Source organism: Ambystoma mexicanum, chromosome 6p (assembly GCF_040938575.1).
Source record: "Ambystoma mexicanum isolate Mex_15411 chromosome 6p, UKY_AmexF1_1, whole genome shotgun sequence".
Classification (NCBI taxonomy): Eukaryota; Metazoa; Chordata; class Amphibia; order Caudata; family Ambystomatidae; genus Ambystoma; species Ambystoma mexicanum.
Genome location: NC_090935.1, coordinates 1355366030 through 1355379780, shown reverse-complemented (window position 1 = coordinate 1355379780; position 13751 = coordinate 1355366030). Strand labels below are relative to the sequence as shown.

The window sequence follows — 13751 nt, the reverse complement described above, 5'->3', positions numbered from 1 at the left end:
TTTGCATTAACCTACTATAAGTGATATAGAGAACCCCCGTCCGCCCACCCCCTAACACCCGCACAGGGTGGTCCAAATTATAAAATGTTAATGAGTTACTTACATTGGGGGACAGGACCTTTCAGGCGCCGGGCGAGGGGCGCTTCTGCGCCGCGCAGGATGGGTCTGAAGAGCTGACCGAGAGAGACGGTCCAGAGAGCCGAAATCCCAGCCTTTGCAGTCAGGCTGCTCGCCCAGCCCGCCTGGCCCCTCGGCAAGCTGCGTGGCGCTAACACGCGCCGAGCCTCAGAGACACCGCGGCGGGGATGCCTCCCGATAAGCGCTCCTCGCGAGGCGCGCGTTGTTTACTCGGAGGCAGCCTTTGCTGGCAGGCGGCCCCGGCGGCTCGCTGGAGTCTGTCGGGACAGACTAGACGGGACACTTGTTAATGAGGTCTGCTGTTCATCATGTCTGGCGCCCCGGCTGGCCCCGTCTACCGCTTTCAGCGAGTGTTCCCCCCTCCAAACACAACCGGGGAAGAGAGAGAGACAGGAAGGAGGCCAATCACCGCCTCCAAAAATTAATAGGGGCTTTAAATAAGCGCACGACAGATGTATAGGCATCAAAGAAAAGGCGGTACCTCCTCATGGGGCTTGTCATGAGTACTATGGGGGTAGATTAACATCCTCCAGAAAAAGCGCGCGTTTGAAAAATCATGACAAGACAGCATTCCATTTTTAGGAAATACTTTCTGGAAACCAGAAATAGTGCGTGAGATCTTTTCAGATTCTGGACATCGTCGACATTTTCATCAGAGCATAACGATTTAGAACTAGAGTACATATATGGGGGAGCTAATCTTTTCCTGTTATATTTTTCAGTTTTCATAAACTGCTCATGTTAGGCCCGGAGGGTGCCTCCTGAATAAGGACAGACACGCCGTAGATTAGTGTACGTCTTCTTTATTCCATACACAAAACGAAAGTGAAACTCTCCCCCTCCCTCCTGCTTACGTCACCGCGTCACGTGACTCTGCCCACGTGACACGGTCCTAGTCTCTTAAAGAGATCTGTTGGGCGTAACACCACCCTGGACAAATGTCCTTACAACCCTCTCAACATTCTTCAACCAGCCAAGCTGGCTTCTTCACGGCTCGTTGGGGCCGGCTGCTAGTGACTTCTCCTGGGTCCTCTTCTGGACTCCCTGTCCTCTTTGTTCTTGGGCGAGGCGAGAATCTTGGAGGCGTCCATAGTGTATCTCGCGGGTCCAGTTCCATGGGCTCAGGATCTGGGGGTTCCAGTCTCTCATTTCCCTGAGTTACCAAGAGTTTGAACTGGGAGCAGTTCCAAGTTATCTCTCTTTCTTCGTTTTCAGCAGTCACCATAGTTCCTTTGACTGCGGTGACTTGGAGTGGCTGTGGGGCGAACCTTGGGTCCGTCTTCTTGACCGTTGCCTGTTGTACTAACACTTCGTCTCCCACTTGAATGTCTTTTGGGCATGCTCCTCTTCTTTCATCTGTCTGGATGCATGCTCGTTCTTTCCACATTGCATCCCTCTAGGATTTCTGGGTCTGTTTCTGGTTTGTTGGTAGGATGTCTTATGATTCGTGTGCGAACTTGGTACTTTACCATGAGTTTGGCCGGGGTCCCATTGGTGGCCTCATGAGGGTTGTCCTGGTAGTCTCGAAGCATCCTGCATAAGGTTTGGTGAGGGTCAACGTTTTCTAGTCTGGCTCTCTGCAATGTCTTTTTGATCAATGACATAAATCTCTCGGCCATCCCGTTGGCCTGCGGCCATCTGGGTGATATCTTCTGATGTTTGAACCCTAGGTGTTTGGCAAAGGTTGCAAAATCATGGCCGCAGAATGGTGGGCCGTTGTCTGATTTAATGACGTCAGGTTTGCCCCATTCACTCACGACTTCATCGAATACGGCTGCGATATGGGCGAAGGCTGTAGATGACGATTTCTTTAGGATGGGGAATCTTGAGTGTTCGTCGATGAATAAGAGTAGGTATTCTCCTGACTCTAGCTGTCCATAAAAGTTTACTGCCACTTTTTCCCATGGGTGTTCCGGTATCTGAGTTGACTGAAGGGGTACCGGCGCCTCAGTTCTGGCCGAGCACTGGCATGCCATGCAGTTCCTTACCCAACGGTCCACTAACGCGTCGAGGAACGGGAACCACACATGGCAGCGGAGTTGTCGTTTGGTGTTGTCCGCTCCTCTGTGTCCCTCATGAGCTGTCTTTATTATGTCAGACCGTAGGGCCGCTGGGATTACTATCCTGCATCCTCTGAGAAGTATGGCTTTATCTTTGACAGTGAGTTCCGTGTGAATCTTTGTCAGTCTGTCCAGTTCATCTCGGTTGGCATCTGGATGTGTTAGCAGTGACATCCTGTAGTCCTTCCACTTGTTGTGTTCTGTGAGGGCTATCGCCAAGGCCATGGACGGATCAGCTGCTGAGGCTAGTGCGACAGTTTCTAGTGAAATTGCTGTACATAGCTTATGTACTCTCTGTCACCTTGTCTTGGCGTAGGTCTTCCTGTTGGATGCCGAGACAGGTAGCCGGCTGGGTTATGTTGACCCCCCAGACTATGAATGATTAGATAATCGTATTCTTGTAAGCGAATACCCCACCGCTCGATTCTGGGGGGCATTTTTGTTCGCGGGTTCCCAAACAGTGAGAGTAGGGCTTGATGGTCCGTGATTAGCGTTCATTTCTTTCCTATTATGAAGTTGTGAAAATGTTCACACGCCAACACTGCCGCTAGGCTCTCTTTCTCTGCTTGAGAGTATGCTGACTCGGGGGGCGCCAAGGCCCTGCTGGCATAGGCCACCACATGTCTCGGGTGAGTGTCAACACTGTTAGTCTGAGCAAGAATTGCACCCAGACCTACCGGGCTGGCGTCAACCACGATTTCGGTGTGCCAATCTGGGTCGAAATAGGCTAGTTTTCTGGCTTCCGCCAGGGATTGCTTGATCGTGTCGAAAGCTTCTTGACATTCAGCAGTCCAAGCGAAAAGTATGTCCTTCTGGAGGAGCTTTCTGAGTTGTTCGGTGATTGTGGCGTAGTGCGGTATATATCTTGCGCAGTATCCCGCCATGCCCAAGAAAGATCGCACGTCCGCTATTTGCCTGGGTTCCTGCAGATGGAAGATTGTTTCAACCTTGTCAGGATCTGGGGTCATTCCATTGGCCGAGAAAATATGACCAAAGAATTTTAACTTGGTTTTTGCTAAACCGGCATTTCTCGATGTTCAAAGTGAGGCCAGCCTCTTGGATGGCTTTGCATGTGGCTCGGAGGGCAACGTCATGTTCGTCTTTCGACTTTTCTTACACGAAAATGTCATCCCTGTAGTTCAGTGCTCCTCGAATTGGCCGAATGATTTGCCTGATGGCTTCATGAAAAATGTCTGCAGCTGATGATATGGCGAAATGTAGGTGCTTGTAACGGAATAACCCATCGTGCGTGGCGAAGGTGGTGATGCCTCTCGAGTCAGGATGGAGCACCATCTGGTGGTACCCTTGATTCAGGTCCAGTTTTGAGAAGAGGTGGACTTATTTATTTGGATGATCATGTCCTCGATTCTGGGACCTGGGTGTCGTTCACGCTGAATCACAGTGTTGGCGACTCGCATGTCTACCTAGAGTCTTAGACGTCCTCCATCTTTCAGTACGATTACCAAAGGAGAGACCCACGGGGTCGGGCCCATCGCCGGTTCGATTATTCCATCTTCCAGGAGTTGACTGAGTCCAGGTGACACTGCAGTCTGAAGGTGGAAACCAACCCTTCATGGGTGTTGTGGGACGGGTCGGACCGTGGGATCAATGTGAAGTTTTACTTGGGGGTCCTTTCAGTTTTCCTAGGCCTTTGCAGATGAGGGGAAATTCTTTCATGATGGTGTCTTTTGACATCGTCTCTGCATCCATGGGGCCAGACCCTACATTGGACACGTGTTCTCTCACCTCTGGTGTTGGTTCTGTCGAGAGAATTTTGTCACCCTCTTGTACATGTATGTCTATGAGCCCTAAACTGGAGGCAGTTCTGTAACTGAGGAGGCATCTTCCCTTGGTCGGGCTGCGAACTACATGGATGTTCGCAGTGGTGAACTGGTTGCTGTGGAAAAGGCGACGGCCGAATGAACCAATTGTTTGCAAGGGGGCGGCAGCACCCCATTGATATATCTTCGAGTTGGATGGTGTCAGAGCTGGTTTTGTGGGGATCTGGTGGAACTCTTTTTCACCCATAATTTTGACCGTGGCTCCTGAGACAACTAGGAAGCAGAATAATTTTCCTCCTATGTCTACTGGTATCTTGGGTGCTTCACGTGCTTGTCCTTCGTCCATGATAAAGTTGACATATATTCGTCATGGGGATAGTGGTTGTAATGATTGGCTTCATACTCAAAACCTTGCAGGTCCACTTCATAGTGTGCGAGAGGCTCTGGGGGCCTGTCGTATTTGTCTCTTATGTGAGATACTTGTTTGTATCCTTCACTTCCTTGTGCTTCCTCTGGGGGGTAGACCTCTTCAACCATTCTGATGTACCTTCTCGGGTTTTGTAGATATGGTCTTGGTTGGTAGGCTTGTGCTTGCGGGCTTCTGTTAGGTATTTTGAACTGGGGGGCAACAGGTGGTCTTTGCGTCGGAAATGGTCTGCCCTCTCTACAGACCGATTGAAAATGTCCTTCTCTGCCACAGTTGCCACATCTCTGGGACAGTGCAGGGCAAGTCCCTGGGTGGGGAAAAGCCATCCCACAGCGATAACATTGGCGTTGGGTCCTTGGCGTCATTGTGTAATTGGAATTGGGGCCTCTTTCTGTTGTTCTGGCAGTGTTGGACTGTATCGTTGCTATCGTTTCGTTCTTGTACTGTTTGGTGGTGTTGGTGCCTGTTATCTGTGTCACCTGTTTTTCAACCCTTTCTAAAATCCTAGCCATATGGCTCACTTCTTCGATTGTGATGGGCTTTTTGAGAAGTTGTTTCTTCAAGGTTTGGGATACGCACCCTTCGATCACTCTCAATCGTATGGCTTCATCTAGTGAAAAAGCCTCGAACTGGCAGTGCGCTCCTTTTATTCGTAGACAGGTGATGAACTCGTCCACGGTTTCGTCTATCCTCTGTGTGCACTGGATAAATATATATCTTTCATAGTCTCTATTGGGCTCAATTACTAGGTGTCTGTTCAGTGCTGCAATCATTGCTGTGAAGTCAACTTGTTCAGCCGTTTGGATGGTTTTCAGCAGGACTTTGATATAATTTCCTGCTAGGTTTAGAAACATGCTGCGTAGCCTTGGTGACCTTTCTTCTCCTGCGGCATCTATTACGGTATTAAAGTCTTCCAGCCACTCAATCCACCTCGGGCCTTTGTCTGCCTGCGGCATCATGGAGAAGGGGGGGCATGCGCCATGCCGTGGTTGCAGTGCTCCCTGTGGGGGTTTGGGGAGCTGGCGCTTGCTGACCTTGGGGATAGCTCATGTTGTCGGTGATGGGTGTGGCGCTGGAAGCGGTGGCCTGAGCAGGGGCTGGGCATCGGCGCGGGTGTCACCCACCTTGTTCCTGAGACTGTCGAGCGTCTGATGCAACCGCTGGCGGGTTGCTGTGCAGTCGATGCCTGGGGCACTTCACGTGGGCCCAGGAGAGGCAGGCTTCGCTGGTGGGGGTAGATGGGCCTGGGATCAGGCGTACTGTTGCCTGCAGGGGCGCCTGTGTTCAGGTGTGTTGCTGCCATTGGTGATGTAGATGGATGGGCCTGGGATCAGGCGTGCTAGTGCTTTCAGAGGGGCCTTGGATCAGGCATGCTGCTGCTGTAGCCGTACACATGGTGAGCTGCCGATGGTGCACGTGTTATCCTCCACGTGGCCATAATCGTTCCGAGGAGGAGAGCGGACCTGGGATCAGGTCGCTGTGTAGAGGAGGAGGAGGAGGGCGGGTGTGTTATCAGACGCGCTGGCAACTTGTGCGCGAACCGGGATCAGTTCGTATGAAGCAGGAGGAGGAGGCACGAGCATCCAGGGGCTGGGAGGTGCCGGTGGTGCTCTTCCATGCGGGATCGCCGCCGGATGATAAAGGAGGAGGAGGCGGCGGTCTGGGAGACACCTCGTCACCAGTTGTTAGGCCCGGAGAGGGCCTCCTGAATAAGGACAGACACGCCGTAAATTAGCGTACGTCTTCTTTATTCCATACACAAAACGAAAGTGAAAACTCTCCCCCTCCCTCCCGCTTCCGTCACCGCATCACGTGACTCCGCCCACGTGACACGGTCCTAGTCTCTTAAAGAGACCTGTCGGGCCTAACAGCTCAGAGATCCGTTTGAGGAATGGTGGCAATAATGTTTCCAGCGGTAAATCGAAAATACCACCACAAGTGAAATACCGCCGATTTTAAGTAGAGCAAATTACTGCTTGTGGAAACTCATTTGATAGGACTTTCCCATCACTAATGCAGTAGTGCACCCGTTCATGGTGTTGCACGTCTATATTTTGAAGGAATGTGAAAGCGGTGCCTGAAAGGTGTGCAGCGTGTTGGCTGCAGATGCGGTAGACCAGAGCCTGTGGCAGGAGCGAGCTGTGGCGTTCCTACCCACCGCGTGCGACACCGATATTCATGGAAACTGCGTCAGGGCTGGCTTAATGCATTTTGAGGCTGGGCATTTGGTCCGCCACTTTAACAAGGAAATGAAGGGATCTAGAATCCCTGGTCGTCCCCTCCCCGTCGCAATCATAAGCCCATAACTGTATACACCGGCCTAGCAGAGATGAAAGTAAGCAGGACTACCCCCTGCAACTCCAAGACGATTACGACCCATTATCCATGCTGGCATCAGAATAATAAAAAAAAGTGGCATTTCACTTCATTAACAGTCCACGGTGCGGGAACTTGCATTGTAGCCAACGTACAGGTCACATATTCACGATAGGGCTGCAGTGTAACTTAGTGCAGAACACAGTTCAGAAGCTGTATGAAAAAATAGCCATTCTGTCGTATATACACAGAAGATTAGCAGCCTCAAAGAGTGTAAAAGTGCACAAGCATGGATAAATTACACCAGGAGGACGCAACGAGCAAGGGACACATACCCCAGCTTAGACACAGAAGATTAGGAGTCATGCAATGTGTCTAAGTGCTGAAGCATGGATACAAGCATGACACTAATAGGAGGTGAAGATTAGCAGACTCAGATAATGAAAAAGTGCTCAAGCATGGACAAATGACACCAAAAGGAAGAGATGGGAAAGGTACACATACCCCAGCAGAAACACAGAAGATTAATAGACTCAGAGAATGAAAAAGTGCTCAAGCATGGACAAATGACACCAAAAGGAAGAGATGGGAAAGGTACACATACCCTAGCAGAAACACAGAAGATTAATAGACTCAGATAATGAAAAAGTGCTCAAGCATGGACAAATGACACCAAAAGGAAGAGATGGGAAAGGTACACATACCCCAGCAGAAACACAGAAGATTAATAGACTCAGAGAATGAAAAAGTGCTCAAGCATGGACAAATGACACCAAAAGGAAGAGATGGGAAAGGTACACATACCCTAGCAGAAACACAGAAGATTAATAGACTCAGAGAATGAAAAAGTGCTCAAGCATGGACAAATGACACCAAAAGGAAGAGATGGGAAAGGTACACATACCCTAGCAGAAACACAGAAGATTAATAGACTCAGAGAATGAAAAAGTGCTCAAGCATGGACAAATGACACCAAAAGGAAGAGATGGGAAAGGTACACATACCCCAGCAGAAACACAGAAGATTAATAGACTCAGATAATGAAAAAGTGCTCAAGCATGGACAAATGACACCAAAAGGAAGAGATGGGAAAGGTACACATACCCTAGCAGAAACACAGAAGATTAATAGACTCAGAGAATGAAAAAGTGCTCAAGCATGGACAAATGACACCAAAAGGAAGAGATGGGAAAGGTACACATACCCTAGCAGAAACACAGAAGATTAATAGACTCAGATAATGAAAAAGTGCTCAAGCATGGACAAATGACACCAAAAGGAAGAGATGGGAAAGGTACACATACCCTAGCAGAAACACAGAAGATTAATAGACTCAGAGAATGAAAAAGTGCTCAAGCATGGACAAATGACACCAAAAGGAAGAGATGGGAAAGGTACACATACCCCAGCAGAAACACAGAAGATTAATAGACTCAGATAATGAAAAAGTGCTCAAGCATGGACAAATGACACCAAAAGGAAGAGATGGGAAAGGTACACATACCCTAGCAGAAACACAGAAGATTAATAGACTCAGAGAATGAAAAAGTGCTCAAGCATGGACAAATGACACCAAAAGGAAGAGATGGGAAAGGTACACATACCCTAGCAGAAACACAGAAGATTAATAGACTCAGAGAATGAAAAAGTGCTCAAGCATGGACAAATGACACCAAAAGGAAGAGATGGGAAAGGTACACATACCCTAGCAGAAACACAGAAGATTAATAGACTCAGATAATGAAAAAGTTCTCAAGCATGGACAAATGACACCAAAAGGAAGAGATGGGAAAGGTACACATACCCTAGCAGAAACACAGAAGATTAATAGACTCAGATAATGAAAAAGTGCTCAAGCATGGACAAATGACACCAAAAGGAAGAGATGGGAAAGGTACACATACCCTAGCAGAAACACAGAAGATTAATAGACTCAGAGAATGAAAAAGTGCTCAAGCATGGACAAATGACACCAAAAGGAAGAGATGGGAAAGGTACACATACCCCAGCAGAAACACAGAAGATTAATAGACTCAGATAATGAAAAAGTGCTCAAGCATGGACAAATGACACCAAAAGGAAGAGATGGGAAAGGTACACATACCCTAGCAGAAACACAGAAGATTAATAGACTCAGAGAATGAAAAAGTGCTCAAGCATGGACAAATGACACCAAAAGGAAGAGATGGGAAAGGTACACATACCCTAGCAGAAACACAGAAGATTAATAGACTCAGATAATGAAAAAGTGCTCAAGCATGGACAAATGACACCAAAAGGAAGAGATGGGAAAGGTACACATACCCTAGCAGAAACACAGAAGATTAATAGACTCAGAGAATGAAAAAGTGCTCAAGCATGGACAAATGACACCAAAAGGAAGAGATGGGAAAGGTACACATACCCCAGCAGAAACACAGAAGATTAATAGACTCAGATAATGAAAAAGTGCTCAAGCATGGACAAATGACACCAAAAGGAAGAGATGGGAAAGGTACACATACCCCAGCAGAAACACAGAAGATTAATAGACTCAGAGAATGAAAAAGTGCTCAAGCATGGACAAATGACACCAAAAGGAAGAGATGGGAAAGGTACACATACCCTAGCAGAAACACAGAAGATTAATAGACTCAGATAATGAAAAAGTGCTCAAGCATGGACAAATGACACCAAAAGGAAGAGATGGGAAAGGTACACATACCCTAGCAGAAACACAGAAGATTAATAGACTCAGATAATGAAAAAGTTCTCAAGCATGGACAAATGACACCAAAAGGAAGAGATGGGAAAGGTACACATACCCTAGCAGAAACACAGAAGATTAATAGACTCAGATAATGAAAAAGTGCTCAAGCATGGACAAATGACACCAAAAGGAAGAGATGGGAAAGGTACACATACCCTAGCAGAAACACAGAAGATTAATAGACTCAGAGAATGAAAAAGTGCTCAAGCATGGACAAATGACACCAAAAGGAAGAGATGGGAAAGGTACACATACCCCAGCAGAAACACAGAAGATTAATAGACTCAGATAATGAAAAAGTGCTCAAGCATGGACAAATGACACCAAAAGGAAGAGATGGGAAAGGTACACATACCCCAGCAGAAACACAGAAGATTAATAGACTCAGAGAATGAAAAAGTGCTCAAGCATGGACAAATGACACCAAAAGGAAGAGATGGGAAAGGTACACATACCCTAGCAGAAACACAGAAGATTAATAGACTCAGAGAATGAAAAAGTGCTCAAGCATGGACAAATGACACCAAAAGGAAGAGATGGGAAAGGTACACATACCCTAGCAGAAACAAAGAAGATTAATAGACTCAGAGAATGAAAAAGTGCTCAAGCATGGACAAATGACACCAAAAGGAAGAGATGGGAAAGGTACACATACCCTAGCAGAAACACAGAAGATTAATAGACTCAGAGAATGAAAAAGTGCTCAAGCATGGACAAATGACACCAAAAGGAAGAGATGGGAAAGGTACACATACCCCAGCAGAAACACAGAAGATTAATAGACTCAGAGAATGAAAAAGTGCTCAAGCATGGACAAATGACACCAAAAGGAAGAGATGGGAAAGGTACACATACCCCAGCAGAAACACAGAAGATTAATAGACTCAGAGAATGAAAAAGTTCTCAAGCATGGACAAATGACACCAAAAGGAAGAGATGGGAAAGGTACACATACCCCAGCAGAAACACAGAAGATTAATAGACTCAGAGAATGAAAAAGTGCTCAAGCATGGACAAATGACACCAAAAGGAAGAGATGGGAAAGGTACACATACCCCAGCAGAAACACAGAAGATTAATAGACTCAGAGAATGAAAAAGTGCTCAAGCATGGACAAATGACACCAAAAGGAAGAGATGGGAAAGGTACACATACCCTAGCAGAAACACAGAAGATTAATAGACTCAGATAATGAAAAAGTTCTCAAGCATGGACAAATGACACCAAAAGGAAGAGATGGGAAAGGTACACATACCCTAGCAGAAACACAGAAGATTAATAGACTCAGATAATGAAAAGGTTCTCAAGCATGGACAAATGACACCAAAAGGAAGAGATGGGAAAGGTACACATACCCTAGCAGAAACACAGAAGATTAATAGACTCAGAGAATGAAAAAGTGCTCAAGCATGGACAAATGACACCAAAAGGAAGAGATGGGAAAGGTACACATACCCCAGCAGAAACACAGAAGATTAATAGACTCAGAGAATGAAAAAGTGCTCAAGCATGGACAAATGACACCAAAAGGAAGAGATGGGAAAGGTACACATACCCTAGCAGAAACACAGAAGATTAATAGACTCAGATAATGAAAAAGTTCTCAAGCATGGACAAATGACACCAAAAGGAAGAGATGGGAAAGGTACACATACCCTAGCAGAAACACAGAAGATTAATAGACTCAGATAATGAAAAAGTTCTCAAGCATGGACAAATGACACCAAAAGGAAGAGATGGGAAAGGTACACATACCCTAGCAGAAACACAGAAGATTAATAGACTCAGAGAATGAAAAAGTGCTCAAGCATGGACAAATGACACCAAAAGGAAGAGATGGGAAAGGTACACATACCCCAGCAGAAACACAGAAGATTAATAGACTCAGAGAATGAAAAAGTGCTCAAGCATGGACAAATGACACCAAAAGGAAGAGATGGGAAAGGTACACATACCCCAGCAGAAACACAGAAGATTAATAGACTCAGAGAATGAAAAAGTGCTCAAGCATGGACAAATGACACCAAAAGGAAGAGATGGGAAAGGTACACATACCCCAGCAGAAACACAGAAGATTAATAGACTCAGAGAATGAAAAAGTGCTCAAGCATGGACAAATGACACCAAAAGGAAGAGATGGGAAAGGTACACATACCCCAGCAGAAACACAGAAGATTAATAGACTCAGAGAATGAAAAAGTTCTCAAGCATGGACAAATGACACCAAAAGGAAGAGATGGGAAAGGTACACATACCCCAGCAGAAACACAGAAGATTAATAGACTCAGAGAATGAAAAAGTGCTCAAGCATGGACAAATGACACCAAAAGGAAGAGATGGGAAAGGTACACATACCCCAGCAGAAACACAGAAGATTAATAGACTCAGAGAATGAAAAAGTGCTCAAGCATGGACAAATGACACCAAAAGGAAGAGATGGGAAAGGTACACATACCCTAGCAGAAACACAGAAGATTAATAGACTCAGATAATGAAAAAGTTCTCAAGCATGGACAAATGACACCAAAAGGAAGAGATGGGAAAGGTACACATACCCTAGCAGAAACACAGAAGATTAATAGACTCAGATAATGAAAAAGTTCTCAAGCATGGACAAATGACACCAAAAGGAAGAGATGGGAAAGGTACACATACCCTAGCAGAAACACAGAAGATTAATAGACTCAGAGAATGAAAAAGTGCTCAAGCATGGACAAATGACACCAAAAGGAAGAGATGGGAAAGGTACACATACCCCAGCAGAAACACAGAAGATTAATAGACTCAGAGAATGAAAAAGTGCTCAAGCATGGACAAATGACACCAAAAGGAAGAGATGGGAAAGGTACACATACCCTAGCAGAAACACAGAAGATTAATAGACTCAGAGAATGAAAAAGTGCTCAAGCATGGACAAATGACACCAAAAGGAAGAGATGGGAAAGGTACACATACCCCAGCAGAAACACAGAAGATTAATAGACTCAGAGAATGAAAAAGTGCTCAAGCATGGACAAATGACACCAAAAGGAAGAGATGGGAAAGGTACACATACCCCAGCAGAAACACAGAAGATTAATAGACTCAGAGAATGAAAAAGTGCTCAAGCATGGACAAATGACACCAAAAGGAAGAGATGGGAAAGGTACACATACCCCAGCAGAAACACAGAAGATTAATAGACTCAGAGAATGAAAAAGTTCTCAAGCATGGACAAATGACACCAAAAGGAAGAGATGGGAAAGGTACACATACCCCAGCAGAAACACAGAAGATTAATAGACTCAGAGAATGAAAAAGTGCTCAAGCATGGACAAATGACACCAAAAGGAAGAGATGGGAAAGGTACACATACCCCAGCAGAAACACAGAAGATTAATAGACTCAGAGAATGAAAAAGTGCTCAAGCATGGACAAATGACACCAAAAGGAAGAGATGGGAAAGGTACACATACCCTAGCAGAAACACAGAAGATTAATAGACTCAGATAATGAAAAAGTTCTCAAGCATGGACAAATGACACCAAAAGGAAGAGATGGGAAAGGTACACATACCCTAGCAGAAACACAGAAGATTAATAGACTCAGATAATGAAAAAGTTCTCAAGCATGGACAAATGACACCAAAAGGAAGAGATGGGAAAGGTACACATACCCTAGCAGAAACACAGAAGATTAATAGACTCAGAGAATGAAAAAGTGCTCAAGCATGGACAAATGACACCAAAAGGAAGAGATGGGAAAGGTACACATACCCCAGCAGAAACACAGAAGATTAATAGACTCAGAGAATGAAAAAGTGCTCAAGCATGGACAAATGACACCAAAAGGAAGAGATGGGAAAGGTACACATACCCTAGCAGAAACACAGAAGATTAATAGACTCAGAGAATGAAAAAGTGCTCAAGCATGGACAAATGACACCGAAAGGAAGAGATGGGAAAGGTACACATACCCCAGCAGAAACACAGAAGATTAATAGACTCAGAGAATGAAAAAGTGCTCAAGCATGGACAAATGACACCAAAAGGAAGAGATGGGAAAGGTACACATACCCTAGCAGAAACACAGAAGATTAATAGACTCAGAGAATGAAAAAGTGCTCAAGCATGGACAAATGACACCAAAAGGAAGAGATGGGAAAGGTACACATACCCTAGCAGAAACACAGAAGATTAATAGACTCAGAGAATGAAAAAGTGCTCAAGCATGGACAAATGACACCAAAAGGAAGAGATGGGAAAGGTACACATACCCCAGCAGAAACACAGAAGATTAAT

At 45.7% G+C, this 13751-nt stretch overlaps 1 protein-coding gene across 1 annotated transcript in view; it reads right to left on the bottom strand.

The window, feature by feature from the left end:
• The window catches only part of FREM1 (FRAS1 related extracellular matrix 1), a 1195879-nt gene extending 1195377 nt beyond the window's left edge, over positions 1 to 502 (bottom strand). The window contains exon 1 of the mRNA XM_069626057.1: positions 104 to 502. The gene's annotated coding sequence lies outside the window, so the exon portion shown is untranslated. The remainder of the gene's footprint in view (positions 1 to 103) is intronic.
• Between the last annotated feature and the right edge of the window lie 13249 nt (positions 503 to 13751).